This window comes from Dromaius novaehollandiae, chromosome 4 (assembly GCF_036370855.1).
Source record: "Dromaius novaehollandiae isolate bDroNov1 chromosome 4, bDroNov1.hap1, whole genome shotgun sequence".
NCBI lineage: Eukaryota > Metazoa > Chordata > Aves > Casuariiformes > Dromaiidae > Dromaius > Dromaius novaehollandiae.
This window is the reverse complement of record NC_088101.1, coordinates 69,048,957-69,069,066: the sequence shown is the minus strand read 5'-3', so window position 1 is coordinate 69,069,066 and position 20,110 is coordinate 69,048,957. Positions and strand designations below refer to the sequence as shown.

At 38.2% G+C, this 20,110-nt stretch overlaps 1 pseudogene; it reads left to right on the top strand.

The window, feature by feature from the left end:
- Positions 1-4,403: 4,403 nt before the first annotated feature.
- LOC112995492 (cytosolic beta-glucosidase-like) overlaps positions 4,404-20,110 on the top strand; it is a 32,671-nt pseudogene continuing 16,964 nt past the window's right edge.

The following is a 20,110-nucleotide window of genomic DNA, read 5'->3' as shown; positions in this document are numbered from 1 at the left end:
ATGTACAGTTATTCCCAGCAAGACTAATTTGCTTGAGCTCCTCTACTGGAATTAACTAGCTCACAACTAGCTGCATCTCTCCAAGGTATTGTGCACATCTGTCTGGTGTTGGAAAGTTCATAGCAGCTGGCATTAGATGAGCAGTTTCCTCGGCAATATCAAAAAAATTTGAACTGCGTGATCCAATTACAATAAGGAATAGGAGAATATTTTATTTCTTTACTGTCTTATGCTCTTTTACTGTCTTTTAGCCCATCGGTCACTGTTATGTCATTCACTTCATGAAAGACAACACTCTTTGCTAACTGTATTGCTTATTTTTAATTTTTCCTCTGGGAAGAATTTCTGTAGCTGCAAAACATAGTGGTTTTTTTTCTAAACATCTGAGTGGTAGTCTGTTTTTCCAGTGCCCGGACTAAATGCATCTTACAGAACAGGGCTAAAGGTACAAGGGCTGTTTCAAGATAAGTCATTACTTCTTTGCTTATTCCCTAACAGTTCTGAATACACAGCCCAAATTTCACTGTTTTTTTCCAGTGCTTAGTTACAAATTCTTGCCTGTTTTTTGTGATATTCTTAACTTTAAACCTCTCCCAGCATTATGGCTCTCCAGATTTTCACCTTTTACCGTCTGTTACATTTTTTTTTTAACCCAGATATTCTTCTGTTTTCTAAACTGAATCTCATTGCAAAATTCTGCTTGTTTCTAATCTTGCCATGACCCCTTGTATTATTTCTCCATTTTCGGCAGTGTGCTCAGCTCCTCCTAGTTTAATAGATCTGCAGATTTCATTAATGTACCATTTACTCCCTCTTCTAGCTCATTATTGAAGCTATTAAATGAGATCAGAAGTAATACTAATCTTTGTGTACCACACTAAATGCCTCCCTTCAAAGTTATTGTTTATCATTACCCTTCATTGTTTGTCATCACCCTTCATTTCAGTCAACATGATAGTTCTTTTCCAATTTGATTTAAGTTTGGGAACAGAATTCTGACACATTGGAGATGGGAGAAGAAAGGCTAATCAGCAGTCTCATAGAGGCTTCTAATTTAGGCACAATTTAGTGAATCAAAGATAAGGGTTCTCTATTGCAGAAACAGTGTAAGGTGGAAACTGTCTCCATGCAGTAATTAAGAACACCTGAATTCAGTGCTAAAATATCCTAAAGAAGATAGTATGCTGCTAAAATTCAGACACACGACAGTATAGCTTCTGCTTTCCATTCATTAATTTTGTATTACTATAAAAAAAAAATCAAGTTTGTCTGGCAGACTTCCAAGTGTTTTAGTAAATTTGTTTTCTCAGTAGCTGTTCTATTATGTTGCCAGGGATAGAAGCTAAATTTATGAGTAGCAATTTCAAAGACAACTCCCAGAATATGTGAATTTCTTCTGTCTTTGGCTGTTTCAGAGACATACGATCTTGCTTCCAGAGCAGCTATATCCTTCTTCTGTTCCTGCACTGTACAATTTCAGGAAAGAGAGTTTAATTTTCACACCCCCTGCAAAGTTTAATTTCCAAATTCCATAGTAAGCACTATTAAAATTATTTATAATATGAAGTTAGGAAACATAGATTCAGTCAGGAAGAGATCACTTCTGGTAATGATTAATCCCATGTGACCTTACGGACCAACACCAAAGTCTGTTCATCCTTCATCTTAAAATAATACGCACCTTTTTAGAAAGATAGGTTGCCAACTTTTAGCATCGGGGCCAATTACTCTAGGTCTGTATTGACTTGCCAAAAAGTATTTTTATCCAAGTACACTTGGAAATCCAAGAGCTGCTCAATTTTTCCAGGGAAGACTTGGCTTGAGCTCATCTAGTTACAGTCTGTGTCAATGCAAATGTAAAAGCAAAAAAACCCTAAATCTAGTCTGGAAGAACTTTGCCTCTGGGTAGAACTGAAGATTCTCATTAATTAGATTCAGCTTTGGACCTGTACGAGTTGGACAAAACAATGGAATTTTGAATTTCAGTTTGGGCTGAGGTTATTAGATGTGGTGAAAATTACCAAAATAAGAACGAGGCTGAATCAGTCGGGCATTAAATACTAGTGTTCAGTGGTCTGCATCCTAAAGTCATGACCTGCAGTGGGTCTAATGGAAATACAACTGCGAGTCCCATTTCTGCAAGAAAAAGTGGGTTCATGAGTCCAGAAATGTGACCAAAAGTGAGGTCACAAATCTAGAAATTGGTTTGCCAGAAGTGTTTGAGACTAGTTGCCATAAAATCAGCTCCTCTGAGTTTTGAAGCTCTGCATCTTTCAGTATCTGCTTACTTACCTGACATAGTCTGCGATCTCATTACTGTGAATCTGCCTTCACCTCTGAGGCAAATTTTGTTCACTCTTCCCCAGACTGCTTATGGAATATTTTCCTCCCACTCAATCTCTCCTAAAACCCATCTCTGTCTCTGTTGATTCCTGCCAGGAAATCAGCAGTGACACTTTTTAGCCTTGTTTTTATGGTTAAGCATTTTTATAAAACTTTTTATTGGGTTTTTATTGCTACTATCTCCTGTCTGCCCCTCTCCGCCTATTATTGTGTTACATATTTATTATATCTCCTGTGAAGTTGAATTGTATGATCTTCTGGGAAAAGATTTAATGTCACTTACATTTTCAAAGGTACCTACCAATAACATCCAATGATGGAAAAAAATGTATAATTGCTCTAGTTCGTTAACACCTCTTAGTCATTATTTAAGATGTACCTGATGAGTTTTACTGTTAACTGTCCAATGCTTACCCTCTTGCAACTGAAGGACGCTCCGCAAGTACTGAGTTATAATTTTTGATTTTAGGATTTTTAGTGTTGTACTAGGATACTGCTGAGGAGGCTGCTTCAACCAGAAAACATTTATTAGTTCATTGTATCAGTTTTGGGCCATTTGTATAAAACATATAAAGGATGTATGTTTGTCTAAACCGTGTGTCAGCATGTGTTTTGGGAACAAGTTTGTGTGTGTGCTTCATTCGCCCCTTTGTTCCTTTGTGTTCGCGGGGCTTTCACCTTGCCTGTGACAGACGGCCGAGGAAGTGCACGCCTGCTGCGAGCGCCTGATTCATTTTGCATTGCGTCTGCACTGTCTGGTTCTGTAAGGGGCGCTTCAGAATTAAACCGGCTTCGCTGCAACGCTACAAAAATTTTTTTCCTAATAAGCTGACTCTTCCATTGTGTGTATTTCTGGCAAAAATATGTGTATTAACTGTGTTAGTGGCTCTTCTGTGTTCGTTAAGGTTTGTCTTATTTTCAGTGTAAAAGAAAACGTTGCTAATGTGTATGATGCTTTTCTGGGGTTAGGTCCTCATCTGGAAAGGTTTGGAAATCAAAAAGATGCGAGCAAAAGTAAATAATACCACACAACCAAGTAAGAAGAAAAGGGTGTAGTGGTCAGGCATTATTGCCTAGCAGTCTAATAAATGCAGATACTGACCTTAGCAAAAGCAATGTGGTTATGGTAGTATAAGAAATGGGAAAAAAGTGCCCGTAAGTCCAAAATAATAAAACCTTGCCGTAGTGCCATCTAGTGTGCCAGGTGTGAAGGTAATTTACATGTTGCAGGTTTTGGGGTAGGGACAGTAAACTACTTGCGGCCTGTCCCACTTGTTGCAATCTTATCTAGACTTTCCCTGCTGCTGCTGCTTCCCTCTCAGCGTGCTGCCAGGAGAGCAGTCGTAGCACTGACAGAGGGTAGAGAGAGAGACCTGAGGGCTGTTTTGCAGCTGCTGATTCTGGCACACATGCCATACGGTTGTCATTGCTGCTCTAGGAAGAATGGGCATCCATGGGATGTTAAAGGAGAAGCATAGCTGTTTGTACTCCCGTGCAAATCTTCCTTTTCTACTTACTGATTTCCATGGCTAAACATGTCCTGGTTAAAGCATCCGCTTCCCCCCCTACCACAGCATGGTCAGGCCCATTGTTTTGGTGTTTGGAGAGAAAAATACTTATTTGATGCCAGAAGAGAAGAGAGAGTGCAGATTTTTGGACCTTGCCAAAAGGGCCGGAAAGGATTCTTTCCCAGGTGACTAAAGAATTTATGTTGGGTAGAAGCTCCACAGAGGCCTTTCTCTGGTGGGAGATAGGGGGAAGTCAGGAGGAGGCGAGCAGAAACCTGTCCTGTGTCCTGATGCTTTGTCCCAGATAGAGCCCTTCCACTGTGACTGCGGTAGGCTTTTGCACTGCTGCCTTTTTCACTTTCACTGTTAGCTGACTGAAGCTCTCTGCTTAATCTGGAGTTGTGCAAGGTGTATGGCTTACCCTTCAGCGTGTGAAACTGCTCAGGGTTCATTTGTGTTTTCAATATAGAATCTGCTTGTAACAAGTGGAAGAGTGAGCTAGCCAGAAACCATTGCCTGTAAAGCAGGCCCAGATCTCCACCGTTCTGGATGATGTATTCTCCTGTCCCCTGCAGCTGGTGTCCAGAGGATATTGTTTTTCCAGTTGGATTTGCCTGGGGTGCAGCTGCAGCAGCACATCAAATTGAAAGTATCAACTTTTATCTGCCAAAGTGTTAAGGGAGTTTTAAGTGAACATAAGCATATAATCTGGATTCAGGAAGGAGGGTATCTGATCTTTGACTCATTACATAGATGCTAAATCTGATGCAAATCCATGTAGCACTTCCTTTAAATCCTTCTGGCCTGAGCAATAAGAAGAGAGTAAAAAAGGTTTCAGATCTCAGAAATATGACTACGTAATAGGAGAAGGAACCTTTCACTAACTACTGAGAGTGAGAGAAAAAAGCAGAAATAAATAATTTCCCCAGTAGTCCTTGAGTATTTCCTTTCTCTAGAACTAATCTAAGTAGATTACTATCGAATATTCCCAAACCGAATGGATGGGAGAACTGCCTCATCAGACATTGGTACTGACAGGGGAGTCCTCGGTAAGGAATTCGTCTCCAAGGAGTGTGAAAAACTGAACTGAGAGCTTAACAGCTGGACTCGTGGAGACCCTCCCCAAGGATGTGTATCCTGTTCCAAACAGTGCTCGGAGACACTGGTAAAATGGTTTGCCCACCGTCATATGAAAACATGTAGCAGAGGAGGGAATGCAAAAAGGTATAGGGACCCCAACAGCCATAATCCCAACCTTTATCTCTTCATAAATGTGTGTTTAGGGACCTTTAAAATACATATAGATCAGATTTTCTCATATTATACAGTGCAGCGTACAAGCACTTAACTCCCATTGATTTCAGTACCTAAATGGGAGTTGTAGATCTCAAATTGTCTTTGAGGATGTAGCCTTTAGTTCTTGGTTATTGCTGAAAGTGAGAATACTTGTCCATAGCTGGAACCTTTTAATGAGCTCTGTTAGCTTCACCTAATAGACTGCACAGCTCTGCATTCCCTGCAAATCAATATTCTGGGCCAGATTCTAACTCGCGTCCTGCAATGCGCATTGCTCTGCTAACTGATTTTTAAAATGTGAATTGTGTGTGCATGTAGAATGATATTATAATTTCCTGCCTTTTGAGTGGCTGGATGTGCAACTTTAATGTTCTCTTAATGTAATTTTAATGAGCTTTCCTGAGGCTTCGGAGTGGGAGAAACTTAAAAAAAAAATCTATAATGTGGTCTAGACACTACTCAGATGACCCTATTCCCACAGAAGTAGGAAACTCAACAGGGAATACCTCCTCCTGAAAGCTTGGGAAACTGCAGCTTCTAACTTAAAGGCAGCGTGACTGAAGCAATAGTTCTTGTACAGTCCAAACTCTGTTGTTGCACATATCACAAGACACACAGTGGATGAGGCAAGGGCTGACAGGCTACTTTATTTTTTACTGTCAGCTATGTATTTATGCACTGCACAACCTTCTTCACTCTGTATATTTCAAAGTGCTAAAAAATCATACCAATTGTACTCTGTATGCTCAAAGTGCAGATTTCAAAGGTTCATGACTCAGTCAAATCAAAATCAATTTGCACCAGAACACTCAAAGGCACTTCTTCTTACTGAGGGCCATTTCTATGCTAAATTTCAACTCTCTGCTTGATTTTTGGGGGGAGGGGGTGAGAGGGAAAAGTTGCAAAAATTCTCATAATGGTAAAAGTGGTTTTCTTCACTTGTTTCTCATGCCAAATAGTTGAACTGCATTGATTGATACAAAATTTCACCTTCTGGGCAGAGACCAGGCCAAGAAAATGTCACTCCAAAAGGTGAAAGCACAACTGAATTAGAAAAAAATGTAACTTGGAAAGGTACATGAAAACTTAAATACTCTGATCAGTAATATTTCTACACTAGTTTCACTTCAAAGGAAAAAAATATTCTATCTTATTCCATTGTAATAACTGTAGAGAATGAGGAACATCCATCAGCATGTTACATGATAATTGGTTTTAGTCATTTGATGACATTATTATAATACGTAATAATTTGGTAGCTAAGTCTCACCTCTGTGTTTGAAATGTAGAATGAATTCCTCATCACCGTTTTTTCTGACCCTGAAGCTGACTAAAACTCAATGTATGTCTACACTATGAACTGCTAGATATGGAGCATAGAGATTTCTGAGCAAGCATAGAGGTGCAAGCCCAGTTCCTTGAAGCTCACCGAAGCAGTGCAGAGCTCTGTGCAGCCTAACTGTGGCTCAGCAGAATACATCAGTGTATGTGGAGCTTTCTGTTGCCTTGGCTAGATTGCTTCCTATACTTTATTTAGTTAGCTCGGATATTCAGCACTATACAAAGGAGCTCTAAGAATAACCCGAAGCATGCCTGCAAGTGGGTCTGTTTGCCACAGCCCCGGTCGCGGCTTTATACGGGCCAATCACCACCATACTACAGTCCTACTCCACTGAAAATCAGATGCATCTCCCCCTCCCTCCTACCTCCTTGGCTGGAGGAAGGCAGGCAAAAAAGTAACAGTTCAGCATCTCTGCCAGCTGATTATCCTTAAATGAAGGTGTCTTAGCTGCCCAATAGAGCAGCTTTTAGCTGCTTTTCACCACAACCCTGGAGAAGAAGAACCGTATCATAGTCCAGATTGGGGTGACTGTTTCAAATGTATTGCAGGAAATCTGCTGTTAAAGACTTCTAAATTGTAGATACCACAAGAGAATTATTATTATTTATTCCTTTATGCACTCCCCCAAAAACGACTGTTTTTCCAGTAGGTATATTTGAAATCAAAAGCAGCACAGAAAACTTTTAGTATTGTATTTTTCTGAGGAACGTTCAGACAGAGTACAAAGTTGGTGATAAAATCTGAGAATAACAGAAACTCAAACTGTCTGGATCTAAAAATTGACCTACTTTGAAGGTTGTCCCCTGTAAGAGTTTAATTTACTGATCAACCAAATGTAGATGTATTGGTGTTCGTGTGCTGTGATAAAATTCTGTAAAGAACATGAAATGTGACAATGATCTTTGAAAAGCTACGTTATAGAAGTGATATTACAGATTTTAGTAATGCTTTAAATTAAGTGTCTTCAATATGCTTAACCTTGCATTAAACTTAGATTTAATAAGACAGATGTGTATTAAGTACTGAATATACTTAAGGGAGCAATCTTGCATTGTCAAGGGATGGACTCAATGACCTCCTAATAGTTCTCCTCCATCTCTAATTTCTATGATACTAATTGATTATTAAAACACTTTTACTGAGGATTGATATGTAGCTATTATATAGTTATTAATCTTACAACCCAACTGATATTTAATTTATACATGATTTTAACACACAATGTCATTTTAGTTTTTAGAGAGTAACCCAGGACAGTGCATTCGCTGGAGCTCTGAAAAATCTTGTTGGTAAATGAAGCTGAACATTTTGGGGTTATTTGGAATTTTATGATAAAGTCGCACTTTGCAGGGGTGTAGGTTTACAGAGCTCTCCACATTAAAAATGAAATGTTTGCCTGGGCTACAGCATGGTTCTGGCAAGATAAAGAAGCTTGTCATGAAGAAAGGTGCATTTATTTGGCTTAAATACCGTATAATGTCAGATCTCAAACAGTAGCTAAATTTCAAATTTTTAAAGGTAACCGCTATCTCAATTTTAGAATTGCAAAAAAGTTTCTCAGAACTATGGGAGTGAAGAAAGTGGTGCAGGGATTTGGAACATACAGAATTCATTTCTGTGAATGTTTGGCTAAGCGAAAAGCAGAAGATTTGCAGAGCTGTGTTATTAATTCATCTTGTATATGCCTAGGGCCATGGCTCGTAATGGCATTCCTTTCTTTTTAACAGACTGTCAGGATTTTCAAAGGACATCCAGAAAGCCATAAGTGCCTATTTGTTGGATGTATTTCTCATACCCCAAAGGCTTTCTTTGATATGGACTGATCTTTTACATTTATGGATGGAAGCTGCATTAGAAAATGCCCTTTGTGAAAATGTGTTATATCTCAAGAGTTGCAAGCATCTGATTTTTGGCTAAGAAAGTATGAAGTGTGTCAGAACTCTGAGTGCTTTTTGAATCAGGATTTTCAAATAATTAACAGCAAGCAAAAATATGAATGAATGCAAAACCTAATGCAAATACATACTAATGCTTGAAAACTGCTAGTTACTTCAAATGGTATGGGGGAGGGGGAGCGAATGCTGCTTGATTTGCTCGTAAGATTTTGAGATTCTTGTGCCTGCGTTGTGATAAACATTTACATTCAACATATGTCTTTTGATGTCAAAAGTGTAACGACTAAGTTTTGTTTTTTAATCAGAAGGCTGGAATGCAGATGGAAAAGGCCCTAATGTCTGGGACACATTCACCCATCAGGGAGGAGATCGAGTTTTCAAGAACCAGACTGGTGATGTAGCTTGTGGCAGCTACACTCTGTGGGAGGAAGATTTGAAATGTATCAAACAGCTTGGATTGACTCATTATCGCTTTTCTCTTTCCTGGTCACGTCTGTTACCTGATGGGACGACAGGTTTCATCAACCAGAAAGGCAATTGTTTCTTAAAAATAGAAGGTTGCAGCTTTAATTCAAGGTTATTGCTGCAGTCTGGCATAATTAATCCAGTATGCTATTCTGCAGTGTAGCTTTGAAATTGCAACTTTTTTCAGAGTAATTATGGGATGATTTTTATAGGTTTGCAACAACTTACTAATTAATATTCTAGATCCTCTTGGATAGCACATTCTTTTGGGACAGGATTAGTATTATGTTTCCTGTATATTTTTTTGCTTACTGCAGTTTTTTTAATTGTAACTCTAAATCACTTTGCTTCATCAGAATGTTTATACTTACAGGGATCCTAGCCACGAGGATATTTTTGGATGGCTTACAATAGACAAACCTCCTATTTGGCCAATACATTTAGATAGTTTATCAGTATAACCAGATGTACTGAACTCCACATCTACTGTTTTACACCATATAAGAGAGACAGAATTTCTGCAGATATTTTCATTAGTTAGAAAATTAGAGGGAATTCTTCATACTCAGCTAGCAATTGTTCTTAGTTCTGTGGCAAACACGAGACAGTCCCTCTTCTGAAGAGAAGGGTTTTCACAATCTCAGCAAGTCATATAAAAATGTAAGGGAAAAGGGATGCAACACACCAACAGGCTGGTCAGATTGCTAAATGTCAGATATAAAATTTGTTGCACATCTGTTTTGTTTTTTTAACTCCTTTGGTATAGACTGGGGGGGAAAGATGAAGGTGACTTACTATGAAAAGAAAGAAAAGGGCAGATTTGCTTGCACAATGTCGGGAATAGAAGAAAGAAGCAATGAAGGGAATTATGAAGAATAAAAGGAACCAAAGCTGAACTGGAAAGGATAGGAGAATCAGGGTGGTTAACTGAGGCCTCCTGTGTGCTGGCGGGAGAATGTTCCAACAAAAACAAAGTAAAGTAGATTTGGATGAACTTCTGAATCTTCAACTCTATCTCCTACTCTTCTGAATCTCATTTCAACCAAGAATATATGCATCTTTGTACTTCTGGGGCAGAGTTTGGCAATTCTTTTCTCGCACTGGTTTGAAGGTGGCAAAGATGGAAGGCTACAATGCAATAGATTTCTTAAAAAATGCTCCTTCAGGTTATCCTGATCTGTACTAGGAGAATACCAGCAGAAGCAGTGTTTCTCTGCAGAATGTTGGTCATGTCGAATTTCAGCTGTTGAAGCAGGCAGCAGTCTGTCCTCTGCATCCTGCAGATTACATTTCTCACCAGAGAGTGGAGGAGCCTCTGTTTCAAGAATTCGCAAGGGGGGGCTGGTGAATCTGCTGTAAGCAGACCAACTAGCCATTTTCCCCTGCAGAGCAGGACTGCAAAATTGTGCCAGTGTCCCACAGAGGCCTGACTGGAAGCTTTACCTTTGCCACCAAAATTTACAACATGCAGCCTGCTTTTACTAGCACAGCTTGCCCTTCCCCAGGAATGCGTTTTGTGGCACACTGAATTTATATTTGGCTGAGTACTTGTGGTTTCTTCCCTGTGCTTAGATTCCTTCAGCTAGTGCTGCAGGCACTGTACGTACGCCACCGAGCCGCCTACTGAACAGGCTTTGTTATTTAGATGTCAGAGTGGGAGATAGCAAGCAGACATTCGGAATGCACTTGGTAAGGAAAGCTAACATTTTGACAAAACTCAGCTATAATTTCAGAAAATGTTCACTTGATCCCCAGTATAAGCAGCTGCCTGATTAATATTATGAACTTTACGTTTAGCAAAAGGGCATTGGAGGAACTCCAAGTAGGCCAGTTTTCATTAGGCAGGAGTTCACTTCTCTTGTGCAGTGATCTGTTGAAGCAATTGTAACTGCATAGCAAGGAAAGGCCATCATCTTCTATATAAACATTTTTACAAAGAGCATGTGAAGAATTAGAAAGCTTAGCGCACAATGTCCTTTCAAATAAAATCATTCATACCAACTGATTCACTACCAATTTCACACCTAAAACGTAGGACATTTGAAAACCTTTAAAATCCTTCTGTTTCCAACTCATGGGGGGGGGGGTTCTTTTACAGCAGCAATCCTGTAGGTGTATTATTTCTAAGAAATGTCAGGTTTTAGGTTAAAACATCCCGAATTTGTTTTTAAAGTATTTTTGTACAATTATTTTTACCCTAGAAGCTGCTTTGAGCAGAATAAGTTAGCTACTAAACACTAGATGTCAGTATGGAGGAGGACAGAAGTAGTAGGCATAGGGGTATTACGTCTAGGAGAGTTGGTGTTATGCCTTACTTCAGCATTAACGTAGACAATCAAGACTGGGAAGGAAGACGGAGAGAAGAGAAGAATGAGCCTTCATTTTCCAATGTGTTCCTTAATGTCTATAATCCCAAAATGTTTGGAGTGTCTCCAACCCAACCTGTGTATACACACTTTCCCCAGAAGAAAGTTTCCTTCCGTATTTCTGCTTTTATGTGACCTACAGAGGTAGCCATAAAAATGAAATCAGGCTACTTTGGAAAGTATGAAACAATCTGGAAATCTGACTTGACATTTACATTTTTCAGGGATGTGGTTATATTCCTCTTTCTTTTTCTAACACAAAGCATAAATCTTTTCTGTTATTGGTGTTTAATTGATATGTAAAAAATGACAGTTGGTTTCACTTAAATGTTATAAATTGTACTAAGTAATATATAATCTGAAAATTAGAATGGGAAACTTTTATTGTCTTTTCTGGAGCACTGCTCTAAATATTGTAAAACTGGATCCTGTACCAGTGAAGGATTTTTATTATCCCCAGCTTATGTTTGGGTAGTAAACCTCGCAGTCCCATCAGCAAACAGTTAACACATGACCAGTCCCACTAAAGTGAAATGGGTTACTGTTCAGGGTTAGTAGTAACAGACTGTGAATTTGCTCGTAACTGGATGCAAATTGCAAGAATTTTCTTTTTCAACTATTAAAATTCTGATGCATTCCATCCCTTTTTACATGGGCGCATTCTCAGGCACGTATCTCCTCCAAATTTAATGTGTTTTTCTGGTGCTGTATTTAGAAGGAAAAGCAAACTACCTGTGAGATTTATTGTGAAATGCTGTGTAAACAAACTTACCGAGTCTTGTGATAAAGGGTGTGTATGCACCCCTTTGTTCACAGGAAGGAGCACTCTCAATCTGGGGTTCATAATTGCTTGTTACAGTAAGTGTTGTATCAGAAAAGCAGCTTGACAGAAATTCTTAAGACCAGCCATTTGAAGTTAGGGTAATTTAAAGTCTAACACTGTCCTTTTCAGCCTAAGGTAGTATAGGGTTCTGTGTCAGCATTTTTAAATACCAATACAGAGTAAGCTGAATCTAAAAACCCATGGGAAGAAGCTGGTATACTACAAACTGGTTTATTCATGAACAAGTGGCCTGTTTTGGAGTAAAAAAATCTCTAATTCACAATCTGTTAAAAATAATAATCCAAACCATATATAATTTCCTAATGATACATTTTGTTAGTCTGTGCAACCTAGTCTTCCTTTCTTCCTCCTCCTCCTCTCTTCCATGTTCTCAACTTCTTTAATGCTTTCTTAGTTTTGGGTTTCAATCCAGCAGGGGTTTGGGAACTTTCATTGAATTTTAGATTCTAAAGATTCTTAAACACTTTGTGTGAATTTATGTCTGATTTCTACATTCCACCAGTGTGATGGAGACCTATTCCTAGCTGGAGTCTCTTAGCTTAACAAATAATTCAAGGCTCCTATTGGCCTTTTCCAGTTACCTTACTAAGCTAGATCTAGTAAAAGAGTAAGCTAACTGATACTCTTTGAACCTGAGCTTATGATGTATTTTGCAGTATGTAGTGTTTTCAGAAGGTTTAAAACCAGTGTAGTTGTATTTGGATTTAAGCAAAATTAAAAATGCTTGTATGAGAGCTTAAAGTATCCTGATATTTAAACTTACAGTGACCTCTCAGCAGCATAAAAATAGTTCTTTAGGAAACGTATTTATGTCAGCCACTGCTAAATCCAAACAGAAGTTAAATTCCTTTTAAGCCTCTAAAAATACATCCACAAAGTTTTCCCAGTGTTGGCCAGCTTAAACAATCCATCCAGAAAATTACAATTGGTCTCTGTCATGTCAAGGGGGGAGCAAGAAAGGTTGGAAGTCTTGAGCTTTTTAAGAATTGAGATAATTCCTTCTTGCAACTAGAGGGGTTGAGCTGTCTGTAGCTGTAGCAGTGTAAAAGGAAGAGAGTTGGTTTCTTGGATAAACTAATATCAAGTCATTCATGTTGGTAACTAAAGAGACCAATGCCCTAAATTCCATCTAAAAGCTACCGAAGCCCAGTGAAAAGCCATAAATGTCATATAGATATGGTGAGACATCCTGTCTAGTCAGGGAACCATTGAATTCACACCATTCTAGATTCCCTGTTAAAAAATACTGAGTGCATTGGCAGTATCCTGCTTGTCTTGGGGATATCATGGAGAATGACGGACAACAGAACAGCCTAGGGGAAACAGTTTACCCAGCTGAGTTCAAATCATAAAAGACCAGCTTGCTTACCTGGCTGGGTCTCACACTAAACTTTTTAAAAGGTACAGTTCTCAAGGGAAGAAATGTTTTCATTAAGAACAAATCCATTTGTCAGAATCTCAAGTGTCAGGATTTTTCCAAAGCATTTTGGTCTTGTACATGCCGCTACGCTCCCATTCAGGCATTTAAATGAAAGGATTATATTTTCATGTAACTAGCACCGATCAGCATTATGCTTCTTCTGGAAAGTTGCTGTCCACTCGTCTATTTTGAAAATTTGCATGCTCATTTCATTTTATGTGCCTCGATGGAAGACATTGTGTCCTGAGCATTTTTGCCAGCTCTGGGGTCTTGTAACAGTCAGCATACAGTGGAGAAGGAGTATTTGCATCTGAGAACAGATAGCGTAGTAAGGTTTCTTCATATTTTGAAATGTAATAAAGTTATTAAATTAACCCTTTTTTGTTTCCTTTTGTTTCAGGAATCAGTTACTACAATGAAATCATTAATGACCTGGCAAATGGCGTCCTGCCCATGGTGACACTGTATTACTTTGACTTACCTCAGACCTTAGAAGATGAAAGTGGCTGGAGATTTGAAAAGATCTTTGAGACCTTTGATATTTATGCAAAGTATTGCTTCAGAAAGTTTGGAGACTGAGTGAAACTTTGGATGACTATTAATAAGCCTTATCTTCTTGGCATAGATGGTTTTGAAAAAGGTATAGCCCCAGCTTTAAAAGAAGCTTGTATCAGAGCTTACAAGGAAGCTTGTAATATGATAAAAGCTCATGCTAAATCCTGGCACAAATATGAGAAGATATTCAGAGAAAAGAAATGTGGACTTGTGTCTATAGCTGTGAACATAGATTGAGTAGAACCTCCAGACCCAAATTTTGTAGGAGATCAAGAAGCAACTAAAAGGTGCCTGTCCTTTAGACTGGTTTTACAACAACAGTATTTACTGATGGTGAGTATCCAGCTGTCATGAAGTCCCATATTTCTGGAATAAGTTCAAATCAGTTACTTATCATCAAGGCTTCCAGAATTCATTAAAGAAAAAACGACAATCATGAGTGCTGCTAACTTCTTTGCTCTGAACTATTACACTTCTTGCAAAATTAAAGACCATGAAGATACAGACAATACGCTAAATATTTCATTGGACCATGAAGCTGAACAAATAATGGATCTTTCTTGGCCTGTTGCAACTGGGAGTTCATGGCTGGTGATAGTACCATGGGATTTCCACTGACTTCCAAATTATATCAAGGTATGACATAAGGCTCACAGAACCATTTTACTAGCTGGTCCATGAGGGGATCTGAGAATCCTATGAATAATATGGGTGATTTTTTTTCTTTTTTTTTTGTGAGGAGTGCATCTGAATGGCATAAGACATTGCACAAGAGTATAAGTAAACAAGTCACCTTGGGATTCTTAATTTAATTTTTGCATGCTAGCTATAAAGAGTAGGAGCCTCAGTCCTTTGTTATTGCCTTTGTACTTGATAGTCATTTTACAATTTGAAATGACACACTAGTGTTATATCATCTTTTGAACTCCAGAAATGATCTTTCTGATGCCAGCAGTAAAGCTTTCCTGGCATGCGTCTACTACTGGCAATGGGATATGTGGTGACTGCCAGTACCAAGGGGTTAAGAAGCAGTGACAATAAGCAGATGCTAATGCAGGAAAGATATTTTAGTCTTCTCATTAAAATAAGTCATTTCACTGTCTTCATGGATATTTGCACAGTTTTGCTTTTCCATTGTTAGTCATAAAAGGTCAGCTCATGGAAAATTAAGTTAATAGGGTCAGTGCAATTTGATGAGAACTAGTTTTAGTTTGTAGCTTATAAAAGATAGAGGGTAATGCATCTGATTTTATGGGCTTTCTTACATCTGTTCCAAGTAAAACTTCTGCTCTCTCATTCTAGGATACATATAATAACCCTATAATTTACGTCACTGAGAATGGGTTTTCCCAAAATGGCCCTGCTCTACTTGATGACAGTCAACGATGGCAGTATTTGAGGCTGATTTTACAGGAAATTTTAAAAGGTACCATTTAAAATGATGAAAGATCAATTGTGCAAACGTAATACAATTTTCCTTTGTGCCTATTTGCATTCAGCAATGACCAATGATTCTTGAAGCTAAAACTCATGTAAATCAGGATAAAGTGATGTAATTAGAAAAAAAATGTTTAGCTGAAAGGAAAGCAAGTAATTTTATTCCTGCTTCCTGCTCTTGGGATGGAAGCAGATGAAAATGTGCTTCATACACATATTATTTCTAAACTCAGTTTTGCATGGCCATAGTTTTTCATTGAACACAGCAACCACATTGATCTTCAAAAGTGCTCGTCACTCATACCTCTCATTGTGAAAGATAAAGTTGAGTGCACCTGAAAACCTGACCATTAAGTCTCATATTCCTTACAGAATACAATCTCCCATACTCAGTGAGGTCATGCAATATTTCATGCCTGTGCAAGGTCATTGAGTCATTATAGTTCAGTTTCTGCCATTATGTCAGGATGGGCAAAAATGTTCAGCACAGGCATAGTCCTATTTTCTCAGAGGATGTTTTACTATTAGCTTTGATAGAAATAAAGTTGGTCCAATACAGAGGTCTTCCGGAAATTCCATCTCTATCTTTCTCGTGTTGGTAGTATTCTCTGAGGTAACTCACAGGGAATGGACCTTCTGGCTATGTATCGAGTGAACTGTATTTAAAATGCCAGTTCATTTAGATGACAGCCAGTCTCCCTGTCATACTTGTCCAATGTCATCACAGTCATGAATGAAATATCATAGCTTCATAGTTTTTGTAGTCATTCCTCCATCTTTATTTTGCTTCTCTTTTACTTTTGCCATTTTTTTTTTTTTTAATCCTTACCTTCAGTTAAATGGTCCTTTAAAAACTCTACCTTGCTATACTCTTCCTTTTCATTCAAAGTCACAATTTAGACTTGTCATCCAGGCCAATTAATTATTTTTCCTTCACTAAATAAAATATACAAACAACCATTCTCTGGCTTTGAAAGTAAGTGAGAGAGCCTACTGCTGTCTATCTCTCTGTACTCTCTTTCCCCCCAAAAGCAGGGAGACCACGTCCTAACTATCTTTTGAAAGCAGTATCTGGGTTGTGCTATTCTCCCAAGCCATGTCTGGAGAGTTGTAGCTGGCATCAGACAGCACCTGTGTCCAGGAGTAAAAATTAAACTCTGTGGTCTACTGGGGGACAGTGTTTGAGTCTGAGCCTCGTCCCTGTTTTATTTACTTGTAAGGTTGCAGACAGGATGTCTGGATTTGACTTTCTCTGAAGAAGATACAAAGAAATGAATAAACATTTGATTCGCATTGTTTGGGGCAGTGTAAATGGGATTAATTTACCAAATCTAGACATGCTGCAATGTACAATGTCTTATCCTAAAGTAAACTTTTAAACTAGGTTAGATGAATCACATCTTAGTGTATTCTTTGACACAGTTCTGTTCATGCACAGTAAGGTAATCAAGAGGACTAGTTCTGAGATAGATGCCTATATGGGGACATCAAAAGCTGGGTGAAATGAACCCTACTTTGCCATTCATTCAATCTGGCAAAGCTTTTAGACATGTGTGGTCTGAGTGTAATCAGCGCAACTTCACACAGGCTTAGCTGTATATGTAGGCTTTAAAATAATGTTGGATCAATGTCTATCTGTTTGTACAATAGCAAGCACAGTGGGACACTGGTTGTATGGAGTGTCTGGATGCAAAGATAATATAAATATTAAATCCATCAACTGTAAGGAACTTTATAGAGAAATGCTACTAACATCATCCTCTCAATCCTTCTCCTTTCCTGATAGTCTGAGTGAAGTTTGTTAAGGTTACTCACTACATACTAGCCCACAAGTGAGCCACTAGTTCAAGTTTTCAACTCAGATATCCTTCAAAACAGGATATTCCAAGATGTTCACTTTATTTGAGATTTAAATGCTTATCCATTTATTAAGCGTTATGTGAAGCAGAACACTTTAATTGTTCTGCATACAATATCAGCTCTACAATAATTCCTTATCTTTTGAGCTAACTTTTGAAACGATTAATACAGGCTCATTCATGCAATGAGCTCTGGGTTATGACGGGGCCTATGTGGATTTCGTGTAGGATTTGGGCATGCCTTTTGTATAACCTTTTTGTATAACCAAGATATAAATTTCCCTCACTACAAAGGAAAGTGTATCCACAGCTTATGACTGCACTTGTAAATACAAATATTTCAGTATGTTATAATTGGATTAATAGTATCCTCACTTTATTTTTTTGTATAAAAACCCTCTTAAGCTTTTGGAATACATGCTTGCACTAATTATGTTAATACTGTCAGCCAAGATCTCCAAAATTTTAAGGAGCTTCCCTTTTCAAGACCCTGCTTTTCAGAAAGAGCTATGCTCTACTGCTCTGAAAATCAAATACTTCAGTGCCTTTCTGGTGAGGTAGCCAAGAATGCTTGTGTCCAAAATCACTAAAATCTTGGCCATCAGGACTAATTAAATTACAAGATTTTGGAGGGCAGGAGCAGTCTTTATTTCATGAGTTCATACAACTACCTTCACCCAGTAAGACTGTGGTCACACAGTGTGAATAAATAATAAAACCAGTGTATGCTGCCCTTATACTTTTTTTTTAGAAAAAGATTTTGATGCCGTCAGAGAAGTGGAGACTTCTACCTTTTGGGCAGTGTTAGTTAAGAAGGCCAGGAAGAACAACATAAGTATGAGCTAGGAAATACAGAATGCACAACCTGCAGCTGCTATAAATATATCACATTATAGAGTGATTATAGATGGAAAATAGTTTTTAGATGGATACAAGTGCTACTATGTTGCCTCTGCACTCTACGACTGGATAAAAGCATCAATATTTTAATAAATGTGGATATACATATTTAGCATCTCTACAGAGCCATAAGCATGCATGGTGCTTTACAGATAAATGAAAACGATGTCTTCTTACCCCAAGGAGCTGAAAATTTAGTTTTGATACAATGCATGAAGAAATGAGAAACAGAAGGCTGGATGAGATGTATAAAGAGAACATGAATCAGAGTAGTGAAATAGATAGACATGCTTTTTGCCATGGTTGCTCTTTAATTTTATGTAATATATGTTCACGTTGACATCTAGACCAAAGATCAAGGCTGTCGATAAAAAGTTAATTGAAACTACTTAGTTTTGAAAGGTGGAATGTTCTAAAAGAGATAAGAGTTTTTCATAAGGTCTGTGGAGGAGAGTGATGTGAACACTGGGCAAACAATTGCCATAGGTAGCTGATGGAGGAGATCAATGAAGTTATTCTGTAATCTGGCCAATAGAAGATTAACACTAATGCTAGTGGAAAGGAAAGAATGAATTAAATGAAAGTCAGATTGCAGAGGGCCACAGAAGTAGGCATGGGAAAGAGAGTTGAAGTTAGCAGGAATAGAAAGTAAAGAAGTTGAGGATGATGTGATGTGATATGGGCAGAGGCAAATAAGAGGCAGATGAAGAGCAAGATCAAATGTCTGTGAATAAGCAGGACTAGAGTTGGGAGTAAATAGAAAACATATGAGTATTTAATTTAGAGTCAGCTAGAAGGTCAACAGGAAAAAATGCAGGGCAAATAGAAGACAGTATTGCTATGAGAAAGAGATAGGTAAAGCTTAAGGTTCAGATGCTGTTAATTTTCCCCTTAAATATGCTGGAATGAAGAAGAAAAGAAAATGAGATACAGAGAATGCTGATTGCAATGGCATGTGCAGAACAGAACTAAAACGGACAGTAAGCAAGGTGGTACAGTTAAGAGGATTTAAAAAATGCACCTTAAGTTACTTGCAGTCCCTTCTGGTCTGCTTTTTTTTGTCCTTTTCTCCCACCAGACTTCTGAGAGTTGTAATAAAACCTTTTATATATTATTGTCACTGCACACTTTGACCTTGCTCTCATGAACTAACTATTTAGTCTGTGATGTAGATACATACTGGGCTGCTGTTTCTGCATTTCCATGCACATAGAGCAGTGAGGCTATAATGCAATACTGTGGTCCATGAAAATATGATTTATTGTTAAATTAAATATGGATGTCATAATGTGAGCCCCTTGGGTCAACTATAAGCTTGAATGTTATTGAGAGAGCTGCAGCAACAGCTCCGTGTCTTCATTGCTGCTGACAAAAATGCCTCTACAAATAGAATACAACAATGCAGACATCTTAAGGAGTCTCTGAGATATGCTGTGCCTGGCATAACATTGCTATGTGACATTTTCAAGAACTATAAATACATTGACTGCTTTATAGCATAAGACTTAAGGAGCTTTGCAGTGGTCACTGCAGAACTGTTAAAATCAAACTCATTTTGTTGTGAATACTATGAAGGACTCAGTGATCTGAAAAAAAAACAACCCACAAAACCAAAACCACGCGGATATAGCTAGCACAGAAACAGTGTTTTTATCAGATTTTTTATATAGTTTAAAAAGGTCCAGAGTGCATAGGTAGGATACCATGAAGTTCTAGGCAAATGCCAGTTTTACAACTTCATGTTATCACAAGCACAGCCACACATAATTTCTTAGGAGGTGTGTCTATGACTGCCTTTAGACAATAGAAATGACCACTTCAAGATTCACTTTGTTGCTGAATATTTACACCTGATTTTCTGCCAAAATAATCATAAAATC